General features: G+C 45.2%; 1 long non-coding RNA gene across 1 annotated transcript; it reads left to right on the top strand.

The window, feature by feature from the left end:
• On the top strand, positions 1 to 26,214 carry LOC119941472. Its single transcript, XR_005455216.1, has 2 exons — positions 1 to 138; positions 25,527 to 26,214. It is a non-coding gene; the product is annotated as an uncharacterized LOC119941472 (long non-coding RNA).
• The last annotated feature ends 1,782 nt before the right edge of the window (positions 26,215 to 27,996 follow it).

Raw genomic sequence — 27,996 nt, 5'->3', positions numbered from 1 at the left:
GGCTGAAGACGAAGGAGAAGCCTTCCTGGATTGGAGCGATGATGATGACAAGGAGTTTGATCCGAGCACTCTTCCAGATCCCGATAAACACAGAGACTCCGGCGATGAAGAGGATTGTAATATGGAAGATAACGACGGGTAAGTTCGATCTTCTTTCTCTTTCCTGAAAACAAAATACATAATTCAAAAGAATACCATAAAAGAGAATCGATCCTTCTTGGACAACAAGGAAAATGTAGCTATAATACTACCACACTTTCTTTTGTACCCCCAGTCTGAATTTTGGAGTCTACTTTATAATGTCCTAACACCCCAGTAGATCTTTTAATATCATGTTTTGGTTCCTTTCCGTCATCTTTTTGCTGCCTTCTCCTGTCTCCCACTAGTTTAGGCTCTTAAGCTAAGCGCTGTCTCTGCATAAAGTTAGATACTGGAAGCCTAGAGGATTTTTTTGTAGGGCTGTTAGAAAATGTGGTTAGACTTGGTGTCAAAGGAATCTTGTTGATATAATTCACACAAAAATAGTGGCTGAATTTCCGAGTGAAATGGCAAAATGAATTGAGTATCTTTCCCAATACAGGGTTTTTTTGAGTGGGCAGTATTAAAAATATATGTTGGCTTGGAGTGCTTTTTCATTTCTAGACTACTTAATTCTCCCTCTAGATAGTATTGTTTTCTCCCAGGTGCTTAGTACAGTGCTCTACACACAGTAAGAGCTTACTAAATACCTTTGATTGATTAATAGATGGTCAGAATGGATACAGGCAGTGTCCATACTGTCATGCTAAAAGGATGAAGTCTGATGAACTGATATGTTTGGTGGAACCTAAGCATTCCAAATGCTAGACTTTGAGAGGCAGATATCACATCTTTGAATCTTGTGCATTTATATTCCAAGTGCACCTCTTTTTGAAGAATCCTTGCAAATCTCATTTCAGCATGTTAGAGTTTCCAGAATCCTATGTGCTCGGTGTTTATACCATTTTTCTTGGTAGAAAAAAATAATACCTTGTACTTCTTCAGAAGAGCTCCAAGTCCCGCTCTTGTGTGTTCCCATTTGACCTCACAGTGTTTCTACAAGTAAAGAACAGGCAGATGAAAAAAAAATTGGCTTAGTTTGTGACCTCCCTAGCAAATCAGTAGCAGATTTGAGATTATAACCTATATCCCTTTCCTCTCCCACAAGAGCTCAAACTTTCTGTACAGGTGTGATAACATGGAACAGAGGCTATTCCCAGAGAGTACCACTTACAGGGTGACTTAATAGAAAGAGCCCGGGCTTGGGAGTCAGAGGTCGTGGGTTCTAATCCTGGCTCCGCTGCTTATGAGCTGTGTGACTTTGGGCAAGTCACTTCACTTCTCTGTGCCTCGGTTACCTCATCTGTAAAACGGGGATTAAGACTGTGAGCCCCACATGGGACAATGGTATCTACCCCAGTGCTTAGAGCAGTGCTTGGCACATAGTAAGCACTTAACAAATATCATCAATATTATTATTATACCCTCATCAACCATTTCATGCTTATAAAGCCTTGAGCAGAAACATCACACCTCAAAATCCACCCCCACCTGCGCATCCAACCCCATCCCTTCTCACCTTGTCAAAACACTTTCCCCCTCTCTGCTTCCCTCCATGACCGCCATCTTCAACTGTTTGCTCTCCAGTGGCTTCTGTCCCACTGTGTTCAAACATGCTCATGTCTCCCCTATCCTAAAAAAAAAAAAAACACCCTCCTTTGACCCCAAGGGTTACCTCCAGTTATTACCCTATATCCCTCCTTACCATTCCTCTCCAGACTCCTTGAGCAAATGGTCTATGCCCACTGTCCCAAGTTCCTCTTCTCCAATTCCCTCCTTGACCCCCTCCAAACTGGCTTCTGTCCCCTTCACTCCACAGAAACCACTCTCTCAGAGGTCACAAATGCTCTCCTCCTTGCCAGATCCAACGGCTTCTACTTCATCCCAATCCTCCTCGACCTCTCAGCTGCCTTGGATGCTGCCGACGGTTCCCCTCCTATCTCTCTGGCTGCTCATTTTCAGTCGCTTTCACAGGCTCCTTCTGTGCCTTCCCCCCATAACTGTGGGTGTCCTTCAAGGCTCAGTTTTGGGTCCCCTTGTCTTCTCCATCTACTACACCCACTCCCTGGGAGAACTTATTCACTCCCATGCCTTCAGCTGCCCCTCTATGCAGATGATTCCCAAATCTACATCTCCAGCCCTGATGTCTCTCCCTCACTGCAGTCTCACATTTCCTCCTGCCTTCAAGACAGCTGTACTTGAATGTCCCACTGTCACTTCAGTCTTAACATGTCAGAAACAGAGCTCCTTATCTTCCCACCCAAGCCCTGTCCTCTCCCTGACTTTCCCATCGCTGTGGACACCACTAGCCTTCCTGTCTCAAGTCCATAACCTTGGTGTTATCCTCGACTCTTCTTTCTTTCAACCCACGTAATGTATCGCTAAATCCTGTCGGTTCCACCTTTACAACATCACTAAATCCACCCTTTCCAAACCGCCAACACATTAACCCAAGCACCTCTCCTGTCCCTGACTGATTACTGTATCCTTGCTGACCTCCCAGCCTCCTGTCTCGCCCCCGCCTCCAGTTCATACTTCACTCTGCTGCCCAGATCGTTTTTCTACCAAAACGTTCAGTCCATGTTTCCCCATTCCTCAAGGACCTCCAGTTCATCCTTTCATTCATATTATCGTATTTATTGAGCATTTACTGTGTGCAAAGCACTGTACTAAATGCTTACCTCTGCATCCACCTCCACATGAAACAGAAACTCCTTACCATTGGTTTTAATGCACTCAATCACCTTGCCCCCTCCTACCTCACATTGATACTCTCCTCCCATAACCCAGCCTGCACACTTCTTTTCTCTGGTGCCAATGTACTCACTGTATTTTGATTTAATCTATCTCACCACTGACCTCTCATTCACATGCTGCATCTGGCCTGGACCGCCCTCCCTCTTCATATCCAGTAGACAATTACTGTCCCCACTTTCAAAGCCTTATTGAAGTCACACCTCCTCCAAGAAACCTTCCCTAACTAAGCCCTCATTTCCTTTTTTCCCACTCTCTCCTGTCACCCTGACTTGCTCCCTTGTTCACCCTGTTCTCACCAAGCCCCACGCCACGTATGTACATATCCATAATCCATTTATTTACATCAAGGTCTGTCTCCCCCTCTAGACTGTAAGCTCGTTATGGGCAGGGACTGTGTCTGTTATGTTGTGTTTTACTTTCTCAAGTTCTTAGTATAGTGCTCTGCACACAGTGAGCGCTCAATAAATAAATATGATATGATAATTCTTACTTCAGTGCTGTTATAAAGAATTGTCATTTTGGCACTCAGGGATTTTTGTTTTTTTAGTGATAACAAAAATGGTACTTGTTAAGAGCTTTCTGTGTGCCAAGCACTGAAGTAGACAGGTAAATCAGGCGGGACACCATCCCCCCCAGGGCTCACAGTCTAAGAAAACTCTGAAGAATAAGAAGAATTAAAGGAAGACTCAGTAGTTAATCTGGTTGGCAGAGCAAACTGTATGATTAATCAACATCCAGAGAATCATTGAATTCATTGGTCAGGAAGAGGCTTCAAGAAGCAATTTAACCTTTTCTTCTAAACCGTCCTATGGAAACGTTAGGAATTCTAGGCTGGCTCAGTTATCCTTCCAATCCCAGCAATCGGCCTCCAACTTTAACCCCAAAATACGCTTGAAAGAACAATGCTCTCCTTCCCATTTATTCGCATGGTTATGGATTCCTTTTTTGCACCCTTAACCGTGACCTTAACATGGCACTGTGAGCCTTTTGTCCAGAGCACCGTGGCCTAGTGGATAGAGCACAGGTCTGGGAGTTAGAGGGTCATAAATTCTATTACCGGGTCTGCTGTGTGACCTTGGGCAAGTCACTTAAATTTTCTATGCTTCAATTCCCTCATCTATAAAATGGGGATTAAGACGGTGAGCATCACGTGGGACGGGACTATGTCCAACCCGATTATCTTGTATCTACCCCAGCGCTTGGAATAGAGCCTGACACATAGTAAGGGCTTAAGAAATATTACAGTAATAACAATAATTCATGTTAACCATTCTTGAGCCTTCTTGTTTCCTTATGTTTTTTTTCCCTAACTTGCTAAACTTTTCTTAGAGAAAATATGCCATTTTGTCACCCAGACTTTATATTCTCTGGGCTTCGACCTGGTATGGAAATGCATTGCACTGCATCACAGTCTACGTACTTGAAAGAGATTAAAAAATACCACATGGAGCATTGTGCTTTATTCTGTCATCAAAATGGACCATCTGCTTCTTGCTTTAGCAAAATCCTCCGATAAGGGTTTTGATTTCCTTCCCCCTCTCAAGGTTTCACAATATTGTGTTAAACTCTGAATCAAACCTCCTCCTAGCCACACCCCTAACAGTTGAATAATTAATGGCTCTGATCATGTAATATAAGATTAATTTTTATGTATCTAGTAGCATTCATCATATTTGGTTTAAGGCTACTCTAATGTGAATGTGTTAATGAAGTGAAAAATTTGCAAAGAGGGTTGGAGAGGGTGGAAAAGAAGCAGCTGGGGGTTTTAAATATTCATCATGCAGTCAAATTGAATTTCTAATATTTATAATCCTTTAACCTTTTTCATAAATGAGAAATGGCACAGTTGTGATTGGACTCTTCAGTGTGTTTTGTTCATCCATACTATGCACTGTAGACCTTGGGAAGAGACCAAAACGGGGTTTCTGGTGCAGAAAGATCTGTCGAATAAATCATAGGTGCCGTAGAGTCATTAGGAATGCATCATTTGCACACATAAGTTTGAACTAACTGTTCCTGTGTAGAATTGATCACTGATACTTCTTAAGTAAAATTGTTCTGCAACTTCTCGACAAGTTGCTCTTCGTTCCCTGTTCTTCTGTCCTGTCCTAGGGAGCTGAGTTGATACATTGATTATAAAGGATTCATCTTTGCCAGATTGCCCTGACCTCGAAAACAAAAGATGATTTTATAGACTTTTCACAACAAACACTGGCAAGATGTAGCTGCCGGGACCTTGACTTGATGGCTCATAATAATGCTTTCATTCCAGTGGAATGAAGTGTTTTGTAAAGTGCGTTTTACCCCATGGGTGCTCAAGAAATGCTATTACTCCTGTGCTATGTATGGATTAAGCTGGACTGATCAAAGCTGAGTTCCTGCTGCTGTTGTTTTGCACGTATTTAAATTAGAGTAGTTTTCTTGGGTGTTTTTCAGAAAGGATCGTGGCGTTGAAAATTAGTGTCTTGAAGTCCTCCCAGGCTTCTCATAGGACCTTCTGGGATATGTGTGAATTCTCCTGAACCCTGATGACTGTAAGAGGGTCAATTCCCTGAGGCAGGTATTTTTCACATGTTCTGCCCTGAGAATAACTCAACTCAAACTTCTAATCATTTGGTGTGTTTGAGTGCCCGCATGAAAAGGTGAGGTGGAAAAGATGGATTTGCATGTGCGTTCCCCCCATCTTTCTTTACTTTGGACTGCTTTGGACACTTGCTTGCCTTTGAAGCGTACAAAAGAGAATGACCTTCTCTGGAAAAGACTTGTTCTTTTTCTGTGTATTGACGCACATGTAACCTCGCTTGAAAAATGGAGCTGAACGGCCGGCATCCAGCACCAGGACTAACGGCATGTGATAAGAGGAGAGGATTTCTTTGACTACCTTGAATCTTTTTTTTCTTTTGTCTCATCTTCCCCTTCTGCTGCTTTGGGACACTTATAGATACTAGCCAGAAGCATCGAAACCCTAAAATGGAAGGAAATTTGGTGAGCTTTTTCCGAGCTGGAGGTTTGTGAGGCAACTGCAGTTGTATCCTGGGTAGATTTCTTAAGTCCTTTCCAAGCTTTATGGCCGTGTACCTCCTCCTCCTACCATCCCGTCCCCGCCAACCACCTCGGGTCACGGTGGTACCGGTATCTGTCTTATTGCAGACCACCCCCAGGACTCTGGAGAGGTTTCTAAGCCCACCCTGAGAGGACACTCTCTTCCTCCCTTCAAAGCCTTACTGAGAGCCCACCTCCTCCAAGAGGCCTTCCCAGAGTGAGCCCCCTTTCTCCTCTCCTCCTCCCCTCCCCCCTCTCCACAGCACCTGTATATTTGTTTGTACAGATTTATTACTCTATTTATTTTACTTGTACATATTTACTATTCTATTTATTTTGTTAGTGACGTGCATCTAGCTTTATTTGTTCTGACGATTTGACACCTGTCCACATGTTTTGTTTTATTGTCTGTCTCCCTTTTCTAGACTGTGAGCCCGTTGTTGGGTAGGGACCGTCTCTTTCTTTTGCCAACGTGCACTTCCCAAGCGCTTAGTACAGTGCTCTGCATACAGCAAGCGCTCAATAAATACGATTGAATGAGGCTGGAGATGGAATCTCCATCTGCGGGGGTGTCTGCAGGGGGTAAGAATTAGAACCGACCTCCTGGATGCATTTCCCGCACCTTCCCAGTTGCAACAAGCTGCTCACCCACCTCAAAAATCCGATAGGATGAAGGCAGTGGTCAGTCCTTGGACCTCGGAGACCTGGCCCGGCTTTAAGGCCCTCAATCACTTCTATCTCACCTCGCTGATTTCATACTCCAACCCAGCCCGCACGCTTTGCTCCTGAAATACCCACCTACTCACTGTACTTCCATATAGCCATCATCCCCTCGCTCGTGTCTGGCCTCTGGTTTGGAGCTCTCTCCCCCTTGAGATCCAACAGACCTTCACTCTCTCCACCTTCAAAGCCTTATAATAATAATAATAATGGTATTTGTTAAGTCCTTACTATGTGCATTGTTCTAAGCGCTGGGATGGAAACGAGGTTTTCAGGTTGTCCCACGTGGTGCTCACAGTCTTAATCCCCATTTTACAGATGAGGTAACTGAGGCACAAAGAAGTTAAATGACCTGCCTAAAGTCACACAGCTGATAAGTGGCGGAGCTGGGATTAGAACCCACATCTCCTCCAAGCCGTCTTCCCCGACTATACTCTCATTTCTTCTTCTCGCTCTCCCTTAGGCATCACCTTTGCACTGGAATTTGCACCCTTTATTCACCCCTCCCTCAGCCCTGCGGCACTTATGTAATAATTATAATTCTGGTATTTGTTAAGTGCCTACTCAGTGCCAAGCACTGTTCCAAGCACTGGAGTGGATTCAAGGTAATCAGGTTGGACACAGGCCATGTCCCACCTGGAGCTCACAGTCTTAATTCCCATTTTACAGGTGAGGTAACCGAGGCCCAGAGAAGTGAAGTGACTTGCCCACGGTCACACAGCGGACAAGTGGCAGAGCCGGCATTAGAACCCACATCTTCTGACTCCCAAGCGATGCTCTTGCCACAAGGCCATGCTGCTTCTCTATGCTACACATTCTTAATTTATTTATTTATACCGCTGGCTATCTCCCCTCTAGAGTGTAAGCTCCATGTGGGCAGGGAATCATATCGACCAACTCTACAGTACTGTTCTCTCCCAAGCACTTAGTACATGGCCCTTTACAGAGTAAGCACTTAATAAATATGGTTGATTGATTGATTGGCACAGTGGCAATCTTTTGGACTGTAGTAAAATGTATTACGCCCAGTGGGTGCTCAATAAATGCTATTATTACTACTGCTCTTAGGGAGGATCAGAGCTTCTTCAACGTGAAAGACAGCCACTCTCAATAAAGAGAGTGGGAAATGGGAGCAAAAGAGACATTTGTGCCTGCTTCAATATGCCTCCAGAAGCAGCCTGGTGTAGTGGTTAGAGCACGGACCCGGGAATCAGGAGGTCATGGGTTCTAATCCCGGCTCTGCCACTTGTCTGCTGTGTGACCTTGGGCCAGTTGCTTCACTTCTCTGGGCCTCAGTTATCTCCTGTGTTAAAATGGGTAAAACGAGCCCATGTGGGACAGGGACTGTGTCCAACCCAATTAGCTTGTACCCACCCCAGTGCTTAGTACAGTGTCTGTCACATAGTAAGCGCTTAACAAATTCCAAAACTCCTGTTGTTTTTTCCTACAGTAGGTTTCTCAAGGAATTCGCCCTTATCTTGGATCAAGTCTAAAATGGCCCATTGAATTCATAAATCTAGTGGCTTTACAGGGACAAGGTTAACTAGTAACTGTAATATGAAAAGCCAGAGACACTTTCTTTCTTATAAGGCGCCTACAGTCTAATTACTATGAGCATCCATTGAGGGCTACGTGCTGTACAGACTATGAGAAAGGAACTCTTTCTGTTCTCTTGAGATTGATTTGGAGGGTAACCCTTTAGGAAGCATGGTAGATTTAAGAGAACAGGAATAAGTCATGACTTCTAGCAAATTGGAGGTCAAATAGCCATTTGACCTCTGTCTCAGGCATTATGTCTCCAGTAGTTCAGCCAGTGAACATACCCTCAGGCATCCATCAGTCGTATTTATCGAGCTCTGAGTGCAGAGCACTGTATTAAGCACTTGGGAGCATACAATATAACAGAGTTGACAGGCACATTCCCTGCCCACAAGGAGCTTACAGTCTCGAGGCAGCAGTGAGGTGGGTGTTTCGGGGCTGAGCAAGATGCAAAAGCCTGAAGCATCATCACAGACAGACATGCAGACTTGCCGGTGGCAACGTTTCTAGGAAACCGGACGGTGGATTATTCTGTAGTTTGAGCATCGTTTTGTTTTTGTTAGTGTGGGGCAATGCCCCAGTAATTTTAGGGGTGTTTTCACCATGAGCCCTGCCCATTTGCAATTCTGTTCCGAAATGAAATCTACCTGCTTAGGGTAGAGTCATCCGAAGAGTTTTTTCTCAGTGGTCTTCCAGTCATGTAGCCGGACTTTGGATAAACCATTTCCCTAAAGGTATTTTCCTCTTCTCCATTCTCCTGCCTGCTCTCTAGCCATCACATTACTCTATTTATTTATTTATTTATTTTACTTGTACATATCTATTCTATTTATTTTATTTTGTTAGTATGTTTGGTTTTGTTCTCTGTCTCCCCCTTTTAGACTGTGAGCCCACTGCTGGGTAGGGACTGTCTCTATATGTTACCAACTTGTACTTCCCAAGCGCTTAGTACAGTGCTCTGCACACAGTAAGCGCTCAATAAATACGAGTGATGATGATGATGATGATGATCACATTCATCACCACCCTCCCATCTGAGAAGAGAGCAGAAAGGAAACCCACCTTTGTTGATTTTCACACCTCTTGGCTTTAGAATCACCGGAGAAACTACTGAAAAGTAAAGCAGTTACTCCATGGAGCTAATTTACAAAACCGTAGGATGTCTTTGTTCTGCAAGATCAATAGGATATTGAAGATATGTTTGAGTTGATGACGGGCAGTTCTGGGTATTGAAAGTAAATGAGTGAAAGTAATTTGGGATCCTGCTGCGCTGTAGGGAAAGGAGGAATGTTAACGGATATGCCGGTGGCAGGAAGAAGTGGAGCTTTTGTAAACATCCTGAAGAGCCCCGGTTTAATCATTTAGAAGTAGATATTGTAGGGTACAACTGATAATTTAAAGTAGAGGACAGAAGGCCAGAGACGCCATTCATCATGAAGTTCCCTGGGCATTTTCTATGTAGAGAGATGAATTGGAAAGTTTGAATGTGCAGCTTTGTGGCGTGGCCGCTTTTTCTGATTTTAGATGTTTCCGATTCTCTTCTGAGTGAGGTACATTCTGTCCTGTGGCTCTTTGCAATCGTAACTTGGTATGAAAGCCCAAGGAGATCAATCCTTACTTCGGACTAAATGGTTTTGCAGATCCGATTTTAGGCCGTTTTTGATTTAAACATCCACAGAGCGGCCAGGAAAGAGAGTGACCACAGCGTGATCTATTTTCAATTCCCGTTTCTATACATGGCAGATTTCTGACAGGTCAGAAGGAAGCAGCACTGAGCTTCCTGGAAGAGACTACAGTGATTAATCTTCGTTAGGACTGTCGCCATGGCCCGGTAAATTAAAATTTACGATATGGAGAAAAGTTGGTGGCACAACGTATTTGAATATCAAAATGCTAATACTTAAGGGATAGGTTATTTCTAAACGTTCAGAACTGTGTTTTGTTAACAGATGCATTTGTTAGCAGTTTTCAGCTCAGGGCTAACTGGAACTGATTCAATTAAGAACGCATCCAAGAAGCTAGGCATAATGCTGCATAATAAAACAGTCTCACCCCTCAGGTGCTTCATTTGGGCTATCCGGGAGGCTTCGGAGCAACGACGTAACAAACACAAAATGTTGCCCTAGAATTTTGGAGACTAATCTTGCCCCCACTCCCCCTCTCCCGTACCTCCCCGTTACCCAAATACGCAAAGCCTGCGACAGGAAAAACAAGTAGCGCTTGTGAAGTTGTTTCCACCCCTAGTACGCCCCTGAACTTCTGTAAGCTTCCTGAACAGGTGCGTTGGGGAGGGCCAGGCAGGTCTTTTAGATGTTTCCCTCTTATTCTCCACCATTCCCATCACAGATGAGTGTCACAGGTCAGCTTGTCAGGCCCCGCCAAATTGAAGACAATTCAGATTGATGGCTGAGCAAAGAGCTCAAATTCAGCAGATGGCAGGAGGGGAAGCATCAACACCCAGCTACAGAGAGCCTATATCCAAATATAAGGGGCGGGGTTGTATCGAGGGTTAGCTCCTAATTCAAATTTAATCATCTATCCTTTTTTTGAAATCGCTGTGACTTGGTTGGTTTGATCTTGCATCGATGTGAGGGTTTCTTGACCATGGGGATTTAAGAAAGGACTTTGGGGTGGGGTGGGGAGCTTATTAAGGGTTAAAGGAGGTTATTGGGAACCGTAGGTTTTTATCAGAACCTGTTCCAGTGTTTCAAGGAGACTAGGGTTTCACAACTGGAGCAGTTAGATCGGAAAATAGTACAGGTAGGAAAAGCCAAATGATGCAAAATGGGTTTGGCAAAACTCATGGGTGAGAGATCCAAAGCTGGTTATGTAAGTGGGGACAATTAGGAAGTCCCAAAGGTTTAGATTCAGGAAAGAGCAATGCGTAATAGTTATCAGAAGGAAAAGTTCGACTTTAAGCTGCTGATACTCACCTCATCCTCACCCCCATGGTGCTTACGTACATATCCACAATATATTTTAATGTCTTTCTCCCCCGCTAGACCGTAAGATCCCTGGGTGGTGGTGGGGGAGAATGTGACCACCAACTCTGTTGTAGTGTACTCTCCTAAGTGCTTAGTACAGTGCTGTACCACAGTAAGTGCTCAGTAAATACCATTGGTTGATTGGTAAGTTAAAGTGCTAGCTGGTAATAATAATAATAATAATAATAATAATAATAATAATGGCATTTATTAAGCGTTTACTGTGTGCAAAGCACTGTTCTAAGCGCTGGGGAGGTTACAAGGTGATCAGGTTGTCCCACAGGGGCCTCACAGTCTTAATCCCCATTTTACAGATGAGGTAACTGAGGCACAGAGAAGTGAAGTGACTTGCCCAAAGTCACACAGCTGACCAGTGGCCGAGCTGGGATTTGAACCCACGACCTCTGACTCCAAAGCCCGGGCTCTTTCCACTGAGCCACGCTGCTTCTCTGGTACATTTCAAACTATGAGAATAGACAGAAGGAGAACAACCACCCCCCTGTTCCTCTAGGCATCCTTTGGTGTCCCTTTTGAGAAGCAGATCTCTGGTGATTCTTCTCACCCTACACATATCGTTAATTTGTCCCCTCCCACTACCGTCCTCCACTCACCCACCCACCTAACGGGAGTCAGAAGAACCCGGATTCTAATGCGGACTTGACCACTTGCCTGCTGTGTGACCTTGGGCAAGTCGCTTCACTTCTCTGTGCCTCAGTTACCTCATCTGTAAAAGGGGGTGAAGACTGTGAGCCCCATGTGGGACAGGGACTGTGTCCCACCTGATTAGCATGTATCTACCCCAGTGCTTGATACGTAATAAGCACTTAATACCATTATTATTATTCATCTTACAAAATCAACTTTTTACAGGGAATTGGTAGTGAAACGGGATGTCGATTGGATGCTCTCAACTAGCTCCTGGCTAAAGCTTGGGAGCTAGTTTAGCCGGGAGCTAGCTGAGAGCATCTGAGTTGACCAAACCCTCCTCTCTTCCTTCCTCCCTTCCCCTCGCCGCCTGCGGCAGTTGCCAATTTCCCAGCCCGAATCACCCCCGGGAGCGTTTGTTGTGTAGAACCATCGGTTTGGCCGATGAATTCACGAGGCCGTGAACGTGATAGGAGGCTGTCTTCTCAGTGCCCACGCACATCACCCCAACTCGGGGTTGCGGGCCGGACCTCTGAGCTGTGCTTCTACCACAGATTGGTCGTAAACTCTGCAGGGCAGCCCCAAATGGGGTGGGATGTAAGCGACCCTTGGTTTGGAATGAAACCTCAGTTGTCTGCTCCTTTATGAGGCGGAAAGAGAAAGGCGATGGACCCCACTTGTTTTGTACATATTTGCTGCGCTCTGCCCTCTATCAATAACCTGATCGGCTCTCTACCGTCCTGTTTTATCTGCGGAAAACCACCTGCCTGACAGTATTCTCGGGAACGAATTAGAGGAGTGGCTTTGATTGCTAAATGATACCAAGCCAAGAATGCCCCTCTCCCACCTGGAAGAGTCAGAGGGCCAAATGGGAAAAATGGTCATTTTGAAAGCCTTAGTCTAGGGAACTGTCGTTGCCCGGCGCTGAGAACTTGCCAATAATCTGCGCCGCTTCGTTTCTTACTGACCAGCGACAACATGGGTAACCAGTGACTGGCGTCACAAGGCTTCGTCTCCATTCCGCCTCTTCCCCTCTCCCATTCCCTGTCGGCTCCGAGTGGAGGGAGCCAGGGATGGTGACGTTATCGTGGCATGAGTCACCTTGGTTGGCAGAGCAGAACTGACCCTGCGGGAGTTGCGAAGGGGAGCAGATATCGGAGGGGAGTGTGGCAGGGAGGAGTAAGAGAGTGTGGAAGGGAGTGGATGAAAACCAGGACCCCATGGGCAAAGATGGGGGGGAGGAAGAAGGAAGTCCCAGGCTCTCTCAGAACCAACTCCCACAGCATCGTATTTAAAACTCCCCTTCCCCTCAGTTCTTCATACCCTCTTAGGCCCAAGTCATTTTTGCCCCCTTCCCACCCCTCCTGGGGGCATTACAGCCTGCCAAATGGAATGAAGTTGGAAACCTTGGCAGAAATCTAGTAGCTGTTTCATTTTGGATTCCCCCCACCCCCCCTTTTTTTTTAAGATTAGAAGCCTTCTTGTCTTATTGAATATTTTGAGTCCCAAAATAATATCATGCAGAAATAAGCTGAGTAGGAAAAACCTCAGTTTTTCTGCACTACAGGACTGATGAACTCTTCCTCCAGAGGGCATTCAGAATTGAAAATCCAACTGATGGGAGATGTCCTTGAAATACTTTCTTTATAGGAAGAGCAGAGACCTGCTCTACTAGCCACAGTAGCCGTTTGAATTCCTGAGGTTCGAAGAAAAGACCTGCTTTATGTAACACCCCTTGATCTTGGAACCCCTGGGTTCTAATCCTGTCTCCGCCTTTTGCCTGCTGTGTGACCTTGGGCAAGTGACTTCACTTCCCTGTGCCTCAGTTACCTCACCTGTAAAAGGGGGATAAAGACTGTGAGTCCCACGTGGGACATGGACTGTGTCCAACCTGATTAGCTTGAATCCACCCCAGCACTTAGTACAGTGCCTGACACATAGTAAACACTTTAAAAATACCATAAAAAGTGGTAGGGGGGTGAGGGGGAACCCCTCAGTATCGGATTGCTGACAGAATGCTATCCTGGAATCTTCCCTGATGAACTGACGGGCTAAATTTAGCCCAAACACGGATGATCCATTTGTATCTGATGCAGTCTAGATAATGGAGATGTTACTGTATTCCATCAGCCAGCATGAAAGAGATGGAGACTCCGTAACTGCCCTCAGTGGCCTATCCATATGTCTTATCATTCCAACATTCAAATATTTCTTCAGGCCAACCAAATTTTCTCCTCCTACAATTTAATCCCATTTTTTCTTAGATCCTCCCTTGACAAGGAAAAAAGATCAGTGCCTTACTTAGAAAATTTTTTCCTATTCAGGCAACCCTTGATGTTAAGTAACACCACAAGTTATGAGCAGCAGTTCATTTTGTTTTTCAGTTTTGCGGCACATCAAAGCCGATCACATCAGTTTTGACCTTATATCACTAAGCTTTGTGTCATTAGCCCCGGGGGCACAGACAGTGAGGGTTGGAGGGGAAACAATTTTAAAAGCTGTAATTGGGGAGTAGAGTAAGGGGAAAATTTGGAAGGAGAAGTAGAGAGAGATGGATTGGAAAAAGCTGCTGGGCTTGGGAGCGGGAAGAGCATACTACCAGATTGGCAGGGAGGGTTAATGTATCTATTTTGCTTCCAATGAAGTGAAGTTCGGCTACCCTATTGTGGAATTTCTCTGCCTCAGTTCATGGGTGTGTATCTGGATTGTTCAACCCTGATTGATTGGGGGCATAATTCTGGGTAACTGGAAAAAATGGAGTATCTGACCTTGGTTGAGGAACCATCTCCCATCCATAACATTGTTTCCGTGGGGAAATGTGTTCCAATTTAGCGCTTTTCAAGTGGCGCGCTTTCACCGGAACCAGTTTTGTTTCAAGTCCTAAAATTGTCTGTATGTGAAGCCAATTACTAAGGCACTTTTACACTTCCCTTAGCCAAGCTAAACAATTACTGTAGCCTTTTCTCACTTGTCTCATTTTCTTACCTTTTTAATTTTTTCTGTTACTTTCGCGTTAACTTTCTCCAGTTCCTTTATAGCTTGATCAAACTACAGTGACTACCACTGGACAGTGGAATTTAATAAGGATCTAACTCCTGCTGAGCCCAAGTTGCTGGTTCTTATCTAACCCTGGGCCATGTTGACATTTAATATGTTGTTAATTCATCCAGTCAGTCAATCGTATTTATTGAGCGCTGACTGTGTGCGGAGCACTGTAGTTACGGCTCTCTTATTTTTCTGCTGAAGCAACCGGCCCCCCAAGTTCTGTAGTTGTGCTCTTTGTCCCTGGGCGTCGGGTCTCGTACTTGCCCTTGCTAAATCACGTGCTTTTTTTCTGGTAGGGACATGTTTCCGACTTCTTATGGTTTCTTTAAAAGTTTATCCCGGTCTCCCAAAATAGTTAGGAGCCCTGTCCAGTTGAACGTCATCTGCAAAGCCACGCGTCCTCTTGATTTTTCCGGGCTGAGTCATCAAGAAAGATTGCGTGAGAGCAGTCCAAAATCAATGCCCAAGGCACTCTGCTCGATACATCCACTGGTCTGACATCGAGCCATTGATAGGTAACCTTGGGTGTAATCCATGAGCCGGTCCAGCACTTCGCCTCACGATGAGCTCATCTTCTGTCGAGATAACAGTTGAGAGCTCACTGGATCCATTCACAAGGAATGGATCAGAGTGTTTAGATTTTACATCATCAATCGTATATATTGAGCGCTTACTGTGTGCAGAGCACTGTACTAAGCGCTTATAGCGTTTACAGGGATCCCCTGGCATTCTTGTTCCTGCCAGTGGGGCATGGAGTTCTCAAGGGTAGGGGTGTGGCATGCTGCCATGTGAGTGAAAAAGTTTATCCACTTCCAATGGAAGTGACTGTGGCGTAGTGCCTGGGCTGCACCACGCCACATACTACACTCAGTTAATCCTGTCCCCTGTGAGTTTACGGTCTAGAGCGGGAGACCGACATTAGTATTAATGAATAATTTATAGTTAAGTTCGTAAGTGCTTTGGGGCTGCCCCAGATTGGCACAGATCCAAATGCACGCTGAGAAGCAACGTGGCCTAGGGAAGGAGCGGGGGCTCGTCCCCCTCTCCATCCCCCCCATCTTACCTCCTTCCCTTCCCCACAGCACCTGTATATATGTATATATGTTTGTACATATTTTTTTACTCTATTTTATTTGTACATATCTATTCTATTTATTTTATTTTGTTAGTATGTTTGGTTTTGTTCTCTGTTTCCCCCTTGTGTGGACTGTGAGCCCACTGTTGGGTAGGGACTGTCTCTATATGTTGCCAATTTGTACTTCCCAAGCGCTTAGTACAGTGCTCTGCACATAGTAAGCGCTCAATAAATACGATTGATGATGATGATGGGAATAGTGGGACCTGGGTTCTAGTTCCGGCTGTTCCGCTTGCCTGCTGTGTGGTTATTGGCAAGTCACTTAACTTCTCTGTGCATCATTTTCCTCATCAGTAAAATAGGGGTTAATGCCTGTTCTCCTTTCTGTCTAGCCTTTGAGCGTCACGAGGGACACAGCAGCGTCTGACTTGTCTTGCATATACGTTTTATATATATGTAAAGTTACTGCCATCTTTGCTTCCTATGTTACCCAGCCCCTTTTCAGGATTTCTGCTGGGCCTGGGGTTTTTTTTGTTTGTTTCTGGTTTGTTTTTTCCTTTACGTGGTAATGGGCCAGGCACTGTTACTAAGCGCTGGGGTAGATACAAGCTATTGAGATTGGAATAGTCCATGTCCCACATGGGGCTCACAGCCTTAATAACTATTTTCCAGATGAGGGAACTGAGACCCAGAGAAGTGAATTGACGTGCCCAAGATTAGAACCCAGGTCCTTCGGACTCCCAGGCTCCCAGGCTTCATCCACTAGGCCATGCTGTGTCCCATAATTATGGTACTTGTTAAGCTCTTACTATGTGCCAAGCACTGGAGCAGATAAAACTTAATCAGGTTGGACACAGTCCCTGTCCCACATGGGGCTCACAGTCTTAATCCCCATTTTACAGATGAGGTAACTGAGGCCCAGAGAAATGAAGTGACTTGCCCAAGATCACACAGCAGACAAGTGGCAGAGCTGCGACTCGAACCCAGGTCCTTCTGACTCCTGGGCCAGTGCTTTATCCACTAAACCACACTGCTTCTAAGGTCAGGAAGAGTAACTCATTAGGAACTTCTTGTTTTGGGGAACACTTCAAAGTCAACCTCCCTCTCAGGGTCTCATCTGGAGGCCGCGCAGGTGTTTGCTTGCTTTCCTCTTGTTTTTCTTCGCTAGCGGTTTGCTGTGACTCAATCTTTTTTTCCTCACTTCTCTTGCCAGCGGGGTCATTCATTCTGTGGCATTGGCACTGCTCCTTGGGAGTTTGGTTCACTTTTCAGCTTGGGGTTTGACAGTGCAGTTCCATCATAAATAACCAGCAACTTTCACCCAAGTTATCAATCAGTGGTCTTTATTAAACCCTTATTCTGTGCAAAGCATGGTACTGAGCTCTTGAGTTGGCACACGTTTCCAGCCCATAAGGAACTTACCATCTAGTGGAGCAGACACAATATTCCTGATTCATAAGGTAACCGGACAATAGGGATTGTTAAGGTACAGACAACTAGAAAAGTAGGACATGGTCTGTCTTGGGCTAGCTGGCCAGTGCCAAGCAGTCAAGACTACATTTTTTCCTTGTCCAAGAGACTGTCATTATGGGGTGAAATCCGAAGGTTTTTCTGAAGGCCACACAGATTGCATCCCTTTCCTTTGTGGCCTTCCCGTCTGGTTTTCAATCCTTGATCGTGACAGTTACATCTGATGGTAGTTAGCATAAAAAGTTCCATCCCAAGGTGGCATGTCATATTTTCAGCTGTCAGTGAAATATTTTCTCATCCTTCTGTTTGACACCAGGCCTAAGTTAATTTGCCTTGCTTGTCAGTATATTCAGGAGATTTCTCTCTTTCCCTAAATCACAGAGCCTTTGGAGGCAAAAAGAGGAACAGTAATCAACTAGTTTGCCCTACCGCAGACCTTACCAGAATGTAGGAGGATTCTTTTATGGGGCTTGAATTGTTTTTGTGGTGGTTGTTTGGTCGCTTTTCTGTGTGGGGGAAGTCGGAGGGGGTCGGGGATTTAGGAATGCGACCAGAAATGGAGTATACTGGTTGGTGACCCAAGTTTTAAGATGTTTTCTTTTTTTCTATTGCCTCCCTTCTTTCCCCCTGAGATCTGACTTTCAGTAGTGCTTTAGCTCACTGGATTTGTTTCGGAACTAGTGTTCCAGAGTGAAGCACCAGCCAATTACGGAGGTAGCACCCGTTTTGAAGAGAGTTTTGAATTTAATTGGCTACGTTGCATAGAAGAGTAGAATGCTGTTTATTTCTTTAAATTAGATTCCATTCTGGACCTTTCGTAAATGGACCGGCTCCCGACTCCTTCCATCTTGCCCAGCCCAGGTGGTTGACTTTCTGGTATATGTGGAGTTGGGTTTACAGTGCTCCCGGAATACATTTGCAGGGTGGCTGCCGCAGGAGAGAGTTTTGTCAGTATTAAAAAGAAAAGATGTGAAATTACTTGAATGGAAGAAATGCCATTCCCACGTATTGACTGTACTCAGAGAATTAGCGTGGTGTAGTGGAAAGAGCACACGATTCAGAAGGTCATGGCTTCTAACTCTGGCTCCGCCACTTACCTGCTGTGTGACTCTGGGCAAGTCACTTCACTCCCTCAGTTACTTCATCTGTAAAATGGGGATTGACACTGTGGGCCCGTAATGGGACAGCGGCTGTGTCCAACCTGGGTTTTCTTGCATCCACCCCAGTGCTTGGTAGAGTGCCTGGCACACAGCGCTTAACGAAGCGCTTAGTACAGTGCCCTGCACACAGTAAGCGCTCAATAAATATGATTGAATGAAATACCAGAATTATTATTGCTGTTTACTGGCAGTTGGAATCTGAGATTTTCCTGAGAATTTGAACTGTCAGGCAAACCCATTCTACAGCTTCACTGCTGTTCTTATTAAGAGTTGTGCTTCTGGTCGTATATTCATTCATTCATTCATTCATTCATTCAATCAATCGTATTTATTGAGCGCTTACTGTGTGCAGAGCACTTTATCTTTTGTGCCTTCATTTCATGATCTGCATAATGGAGATTCCGAGATTCAGTTGATCCACTGCAGTGGTAATTATGGAGTGTCTACTGAATGTATAGTAATAATTGTGGTATTTATGCACTTACTGTGTGCCAAGCACTGTACTAAGCGCTAGGGTAGATGCGGGATAGTCAAGTCCCAATCTGAATCCCCATTTTACAGATGAGCTTGATGCAATAGATGCAACTATCAATAGATGCAACTATCGAGGGGATACGGTAACAGAACTGGGGGGAGAGGGGAAAGGGAGAGGTGGATGAGAGAAGAGAAGGGAGGAAGAGGGAAAACAGAAGAAGGGGGAAGGAAGAGGAAGAGAGGGGATGGGAGGGAAAGGAAGGAGAAGCAGCCTGGCCTAGTGGAAAGAGCAAGAGTTTGAGAGTCGGAGGATCTGGGTTCCAATCCCAGCTCCATCGCCTAGTGGCAAGAGCCCGGGTTTATGAGTCATAGGACCTGGGTTCTAATCCCAGCTCTGCCCCTTTGTCTGCTGTGTGACCTTGGGCAACTCCCTTAACTTCTCTGGGCCCCAGTGACCTCATCTGTAAGATGGGGATTGAGACTGTGCGCTCAACGTGGGGCCACCTGATTACCTTTTATCTACCCCAGTGCTTAGAACAGTGCTTGGCACATAGTACGTGCTTAACAAATAATTGTTGTTACCTAACGAGCCCCGCATTAAGGAAAATAGTCACCACAGGTGGCATATGTGCTTAGACCTGCATATGCACCCAAAGAGATGTGTGGTGTTTGAAGTACCTTTCCCAGTTCCTTAGCATCATTCTATGCCAAATGTGGACTACAAGCACGTGCAATGGCAGAAACTGGATGTACGTAAGCCCTCATTGTAATAAATAGAAATCTATGCAATAACAGAAGGCTGCAATCAATCCAAATTGTGTGGAGCTATTTAGAGAATAAGATATTAAAAGCTTGAGCTCGATGCAGACTTTTGAAAGTTGTCAGTCTAGCAACGAAACATTGTTAGAATTTCCCAAAAGAAGTGTCAAGTAAGTGCCCTTTAGGCCAGGACTAAAGGAAAACTAAAACTCCAGGAGGCCTTCCCAGACTGAGCCCCTTCCTTCCTCTCCCCCTCGTCCCCCTCTCCATCCCCCCATCTTACCTCCTTCCCTTCCCCACAGCACCTGTATATATATATGTATATATGGTTGTACATATTTATTACTCTATTTATTTTACTTGTACATATCTATCCTATTTATTTTATTTTGTTAGTATGTTTGGTTTTGTTCTCTGTCTCCCCCTTTTAGACTGTGAGCCCACTGTTGGGTAGGGACTGTCTCTATGTGTTGCCAATTTGTACTTCCCAAGCGCTTAGTACAGTGCTCTGCACATAGTAAGCACTCAATAAATATGATTGATGATGATGATGATAAAAGGGAAATTCGGAATGAGCCATGACATCCAGTAGCTGCTTCTCTCAGTGATTCCTTTTAACATCAGTCTTCCACTGGATTATAAGATCTGTGAGGACTCAATAAATATCAGTGATTGATGGGAGGTAAGTTTATGGAATTCATTACCTCAGAAAGTTGTACGGGCAAAAAATATCAATCAAATCAGGGGTATCTATTCGGAGGCAAGAACAACAGAAACAAGATTCACATTCCCTACCCAGTGGGTTCATGAAGAGTCAGGATAAATTGGAGATGGAAGGCAAGTCAGGCATAGAGTTGGGGAAAGTTAGGTACATGAGGTGGTAATACTAATGGTGATATTTCATCATCATCATCAATCGTATTTATTGAGCACTTACTATGTGCAGAGCACTGTACTAAGCGCTTGGGAAGTACAAATTGGCAACATATAGAGACAGTCCCTACCCAACAGTGGGCTCACAGTCTAAAAGGGGGAGACAGAGAACAAAACCAAACATACTAACAAAATAAAATAAATAGAATAGATATGTACAAGTAAAATAGAGTAATAAATATGTACAAACATATATACATATATACAGGTGCTGTGGGGAAGGGAAGGAGGTAAGATGGGGATGACGAGGGGGAGAGGGGGAGATATTTGTTAAGCACTTACTATGTGTTCTAAGTGTGGGGTAGTTGTAAGATAATTATTTTGGGCAAAGTCCCAAGTGGAGCTCACGGTCTTAGTAGGAGGGAGAACAGCTATTGAATCCCCATTTAACAGATGAGGAAACTGGGGCACAGAGTGGCTTGCCCAAGGTCACACAGCCAGCAAGTGGCGGAGCCGGGATTAAAACCGAAGCCCCTTGACACCCAGGCCTGTGCGTTTTCCACCAGGCCACACTGCTCCTTCCTTGAACATCCGGAGGACTGTTGAGAAGGGCGGCCCTCAGATTCCTTCAGGCATCGTGGCTCAGTGGAAAAGAGCCTGGGCTTTGGAGTCAGAGGTCATGGGTTCAAATCCCGGCTCTGCCGATTGTCAGCTGTGTGACTTTGGGCAAGTCACTTAACTTCTCTGGGCCTCAGTTCCCTCATCTGTAAAATGGGAATGAAGGCTGTGAGCCCCCCCATGGGACAACCTGATCACCTTGTAACCTTCCCAGCGCTTAGAACAGTGCTTTGCACATTGTAAGCGCTTAATAAATGCCATCAATCATATTTATTGAGCGCTTACTATGTGCAGAGCACTGTACTAAGCGCTTGGGAAGTACAAATTGGCAACATATAGAGACAGTCCCTACCCAACATTGGGCTCACAGTCTAAAAGGGGGAGACAGAGAACAAAACCAAACATACTAACAAAATAAAATAGACAAATAGAGACAGTCCCTACCCAACAGTGGGCTCACAGTCTAAAAGGGGGAGACAGAGAACAAAACCAAACATACTAACCAAATAAAATAAATAGAATAGATATGTACAAGTAAAATAAATCAATAAATAGAGTAATAAATATGTACAAACATATATACAGGTGCTGTGGGGAAGGGAAGGAGGTAAGATGGGGGGGATGGAGAGGGGGACGAGGGGGAGAGGAAGGAAGGGGCTCAGTCTGGGAAGGCCTCCTGGAGGAGGTGAGCTCTCAGCAGGGCCTTGAAGGGAGGAAGAGAGCCAGCTTGGCGGATGGGCAGAGGGAGGGCATTCCAGGCCCGGGGGATGACGTGGGCCGGGGGTCGATGGCGGGACAGGCGAGAGCGAGGTACGGTGAGGAGATTAGAGGCGGAGGAGCGGAGGGTGCGGGCTGGGCTGGAGAAGGAGAGAAGGGAGGTGAGGTAGGAGGGGGCCAGGTGATGGACAGCCTTGAAGCCCAGGGTGAGGAGTTTCTGCCTGATGCGCAGATGATGATGATGATGATTATTATTATTATTATTATTATTATTATCTTGTCACTGGAGGTGGAGACAGAATATCGGATTGGATACACAGACCCGCGTGGATCCTACCTTTCACCCCCAGGCTCTCCATTGGGACCTACCTCCGCCCCGCAGAGAAGGCTCACCTGTGGGACCCAACCCTGGTCACATTTGTGGTGGCGAGTAGGTTGCGGAGGCTAGTACTTCCAGCCTTGAGCCTCTGAATCATTGAACTTTCCACCCAGGGGCTACACATCAGCACTTTGCCCGGTTTCTTTTTGTTTTCGTTCCCGCTTTAAAAGTCAGAAGAATTAGTGAAGGTTTGTCACAATTGTCAGTTCCGGTTTATTCTCTCCATCCTCAATCCAGAGGGTTTGTGTTGTATTTTTCAACACCTGCCAGCCTCTTGAAGTTACAGCCTTACCTGACCGCCGTGCCCTTCGTTCCTGGGATTTGGGGGAGGCAGATGCTTCGGGCAAGTCACTTAACTTCTCGGTGCCTCAGTTACCTCGTCTGTAAAATGGGGATTATTCATTCATTCAGTCAGTCGAATTTATTGAGCACTTACTGTGTGCAGAGCGCTGTGAAGTACGAGTTGAAGGCATGTACTTAAGACTGTGAGCCCCCTGTGGGGCAACCTGATCAACTTGTAACCTCCCAAGCGCTTAGAACAGTGCTTTGCACATAGTGAGCGCTTAATAAATGCATTACTATTATTATTCAGGGGCTGGAAACGTTCATATTTTGGGGGGCTTCTTTACAGCAGGACAGTGCTTTGCACATAGTGAGCGCTTAATAAATATCATTATTATTATTCAGGGGCTGGAAACGTTCATATTTTGGGGGGCTTCTTTACAGCAGAGCAGTGCTTTGCACATAGTGAGCGCTTAATCATCATCATCATCAATCGTATTTATTGAGCGCTTACTATGTGCAGAGCACTGTACTAAGCGCTTGGGAAGTACAAATTGGCAACATATAGAGACAGTCCCTACCCAACAGTGGGCTCACAGTCTAAAAGGGGGAGACAGAGAACATAACCAAACATACTAACAAAATAAAATAAATAGGATAGATATGTACAAGTAAAATAACTAGAGTAATAAATATGTACAAACATATATACATATAATAAATATCATTATTATTATTCAGGGGCTGGAAACGTTCATATTTTGGGGGGCTTCTTTACAGCAGTCTGTAGAATGAATTCAGTCTCCCACACTACGATAAATTGCGGACTCTCAGCTGTGCTGTTTTAATGCGCCGCTTCAGGGGCATTTTTACCGGTTTCCACCCAAATTTTAGCAACAGAGAGCAGTCGGATGCTTAGAGGCCCAGGAAAAATGGAATCAGAGTCTCTCAGGTGGTAAGATGCTTCTGGGGTATTGCCCTTATGAGTGGTGGCAGAGATTAGAACTCAGCTCCTCTGACTCTCGGGCCTGTGCTCTTTCCACTAGGCCGCATTGAGCACCTACTGTGTGCATAATACTGTACTATGTGCATGGGAGAGTAAAATCCCCTTGAGTTGGCAACCGGAAGGACCTGGGTTCTAATCCTGGCTCCGCCACCTGTCTGTTGTGTGACCGTGGGCAAGTCGCTTCACTTCTCTGTGCCTCAGTGACCTCATCTGTAAAATGGGGATTAAAACTGTGAGCTCAGTGGAAAGAGCCCGGGCTTTGGAGTCAGAGGTCATGGGTTCAAATCCCCGCTCCACCAACTGTCAGCTGTGTGACTTTGGGCAAGTCACTTCACTTCTCTGGGCCTCAGTTACCTTATCTGTAAAATGGGGATTAAGACTGTGAGCCCCCCGTGGGACAACCTGATCCCCTTGTAACCTCCCCAGCGTTTAGAACAGTGCTTTGCACATAGTAAGTGCTTAAAACCGTAATTAATTCTCTGTGCCTCACCATCTGTAAAATGGGGATTAAGATTATGAGCCCTGTGGGGGATGCAGTCTATGTCCACCCTGAGTATTTCATATATCTACCCCAGCGCTTAATACAGTGCCTGACACATAATAAGTACTTAAAAAATGCCATTAAAAAAATTGTTTCTGCTTCCCAGACAGGTGGGCTGTAGCCTCAAGGGCTTGGGTTCCCAAAAGGACTGCTTCCCACAACCGCAGAGCATTTTAAAACAGGAAAAGAAATCTAATTCAGACAGAATTTGCCTGTTTAAACTGATCTGGTTTTGCCTTCCTGGCATGGGCCCGGTATTCAGAGGACCCGAGTTCTAATCCCAGCACCACTGCTTGCCTGCTGTGTGACCTCGGGAAAGTCATTTGACTTTTGTGTTGGTTTCCTCATCTGTAAAATGGGGGCTCAGCACCTGATTTTTGTTGTTGGGGTTTTTTTTTAATGGTGTCTGTTAAACCCGTACTCTGTGCCAGGCACCGTACTAAGTACTGGGGTAGATGCAACCTATTCTCCCTCTCCTCTAGATTGTGAGCTCCATGGTGGGTAGGGGCTGGGTCCGACTTGATTAACTTGTATCTACCCAATGCTTAGTACGCTACTTGACACCGGGTAAGCACTAAACAAATGCCATAATTACTATTATTACTGACAAATGTAACCAGTGTTGAATAAGGAATAATCTTACCTAGTAAACCAACTGATCCTGTCAGTGAATCCACCCCACTTCTGTAGGGGAAGCAGCGTGGCTCAGTGGAAAGAGCGCGGGCTTGGGAGTCAGAGGTCGTGGGTTCGAATTCCAGCTCCGCCACTTGTCAGCTGGGTGACCTTGGGCAAGCCACTCGACTTCTCTGGGCCTCAGTTACCTCATCTGTAAAATGGGGAGTAGGACTGTGAGCCCCAAGTGGGACAACATGATCACCTTGTATCCCCCCACAGTGCTTAGAACAGTGCTTTCCACATAGTAAGTGCTTAACAAATACCATTATTATTATTATCTGAAGGTTGTTGTAGTTTAGCCATATGACTTCATCTTGTTTCACTACTTTCTCACTCCAAATCACAGTTTTATTTTCACCTTTTATTCATATCAGGCCTGAACCTGCCTAGTCAGAGGACCTGGGTTCTAATTCCACCTCCACCACTTGTCTGCTGTGTGACCTCTCTTCTCTTTGCTTCAGTCCCCACATCTGCAGAGTGGGGATTCAGTACCTGTTCTCCCTCCTAGTTACACTCTGAGCCCTATTTGGGATCTGATTCCCTTGTACCTACCCCAGCGCTTAGTACAGTGCTAGACACATAGCAAGTGCTTACCAAATTATCATTATTATAAATGGTTGGATTGTATGATGCGTCCAATTGATTAGCCCACGTGTTAAAAATCATCAATGGATCTCTTCCCAACAGTGACCCCGGAAAGGCATGGAAAGTGCGGAAAAGAAACTACAGCAGCAGTGAAGGTGAAGAAGAGGTGCCCAAGGTCAAGCGAAATAAAAAGGCCATGCAGAAGAAAGAAGCATTTGAGCCACTGGATACGGGCCTTTCTTTGGCAGAAGATGAAGAGTTGGTGCTGCATTTACTCAACAGTCACAGATAATTATTTCTCTCCCCTTCCCTCTTAAAGTCATTGTTGCCATTATGTTGACAAGTGATATAAACACAATTTGTTTTAGGGCACATTGGCTACCCTTCATATTGATAAATGAGTTCTAGGAAGGAAGGATCCTTGTCTCTGGGCAGCAACCAGAAATTACAATAGGTCTGTGCATGCCCTGTCTCCGAATGTGCCCAGGATGTGGTGGTTTTTCAAGGTCTCCGAGCCAGCTTTCTAGTGCAATCCCTCCCTGTCTGTTCCCCGTCTCTCTCCGTTTTAAACGGACAGCTTCTGTTTGAACCTTACCAGGAGAGGTGAAGATCTTCGTTGGTCTTTCGTTTCTAAATTCTTCCCGTAAAACTCCACGTAGCCCCGACAACTGCAACATCTGAAAAGACAAAGAAAGCGGCAGAGGAGTTCCTGAGAAAGGGTATTTTTGTAAGTGGCTGGCGATGAGCAATAAGAGTGTTTCTCACAAAATAAAATGCAGATTTGTTTTCATTTTGTCTGATGCCTTTTTAAGAGAGCCTTCACAGGGGGAAAGTCTTAAGATAAAGATACTTCATCGGTTCCCAGACGATGAGTCTTTCATCATCCCAAATGATTTTCCTAAAAGTCACTGTCATTCCTCTTGCCCTAGCAACTTTCACAGCACCTAGAAAAGCTCCTGTCCTTTCCTGAAAATGATCCACTTACGCGCTTATCCACTTACCCTGTACTCATTTTATATCTGCTTGAGATTTGAACCCCGTTCCTTGTGGTGTAAAAATAACTCATCAGCAAGGCCTTCGGAATGAAAGAATTTCCCTGGCAATTTCCGTTGAACCTGGGTCCAACTGCGTTGTGCAAATTCATTTCTCTCCCTTTCCCTCTCTTTCCTTCCCCTCCACAATCCTCACTTCTGGTAGCAGTAGATTTGTGAAGAACGTGACAGAATCATTTGCTTTGGCCTTTCATTTCTCTCCCTTGTTGGCAGGAACTTTCTGAAGATCGTGAACTTTGTGCTTCCAGAATTTCAGTGCAACACAGCAGACAGACAAACTCTGGGCTGCACAGCAGATACAGGAGAAATTTAGGGAAACAACATCGAGACCTATTTTATTTCCTTAGGCTCCAAAGTATTTGACATCGTTGGACCAGGGTTTTAGCAGTTACTTACAAATAATGCTTCTCTTGGGCTACGGTATGACAGTATATCAGAATCAAAGGCATTTTTTTCCCCTTCATCCGTCACTGAGCGGTCTAAGTCCCGTCATTAAAAGACTGACAGTGCTCTGCACATAGTAAGCGCTCAATAAATACGATTGATGATGATGATGACAGACTGTATTGTGCCAGAGTAGTGTCCATTGTCCCACAAACAGTGTTTGGCACATAGTAAGTGCTTAACAAATACCATCATCATCATAATAATAATTACGGTATTAAGCGCTTACTATGTGCCAGGCACTGTTCTGAGCGCTGGCGTGTTGGACGCGGTCCCTGTCCCACATGGAGCTCCCGGTCTAAGTGGGAGGGAGAACAGGTATTGAAATACCATTTTACAGCAGAAGAAACCGAGGCACAGAGAGGCAAAGTGATTTGCCCAGGGTCACACAGCAGGCAAGTGATGGAGCTGATTAGAATCCAGGCCCTTGCTCTTTCCACTGCCTCCCTATGTTGCTTTTAGATCTGGCCCCCTCACATACAGACACTGCATACTGTTTGGGCCCCGTCTCACCTGTATTATGTGCCCAACTTGTTTCCAAATGACAGGACCGTCACATACAGTCGGGCCCTGGATTCCGGTATCACACTTCATTCTGGGTGGAACGCCGGGAGAATGGATGATGGCCACATTCCTAAGATGCTGTTGGTATGGTGGGCTCAAGCAAGGTGCGTAAAGAAAACATTTTACAGAGTGGGAAGCAGCTCGGCTTAACGGAGAGAGCACGGGTTCTAATCCTGGCTCTGCCACTCACCTGCTGCGTGACTTTGGGTGAATCACTTAACTTCTACGCCTCAGTTTCCTCATCTATAAAATGGGGATTCAGTCCTACCCCCCTCTGACTTAGACTGTGAGCCCCATATGGGACAGGGACTGTGAGCCCACTGTTGGGTAGGGACCGTCTCTGTATGTTGCCAACTTGTACTTCCCAAGCGCTTAGTACAGTGCTCTGCACACAGTAAGCGCTCAATAAATATGATTAATTGATTGACAGGGACTGTGTAAATCCAGCTCTTAGAACACCATCATTATTATTAAAACTTTTATGTCATATATCTACCCCAGTGCTTGCTGCA

The sequence above is a fragment of the Tachyglossus aculeatus genome, chromosome 20, assembly GCF_015852505.1.
Source record: "Tachyglossus aculeatus isolate mTacAcu1 chromosome 20, mTacAcu1.pri, whole genome shotgun sequence".
Taxonomy (NCBI): domain Eukaryota; kingdom Metazoa; phylum Chordata; class Mammalia; order Monotremata; family Tachyglossidae; genus Tachyglossus; species Tachyglossus aculeatus.
This window is presented reverse-complemented; position numbering and strand designations above follow the sequence as displayed.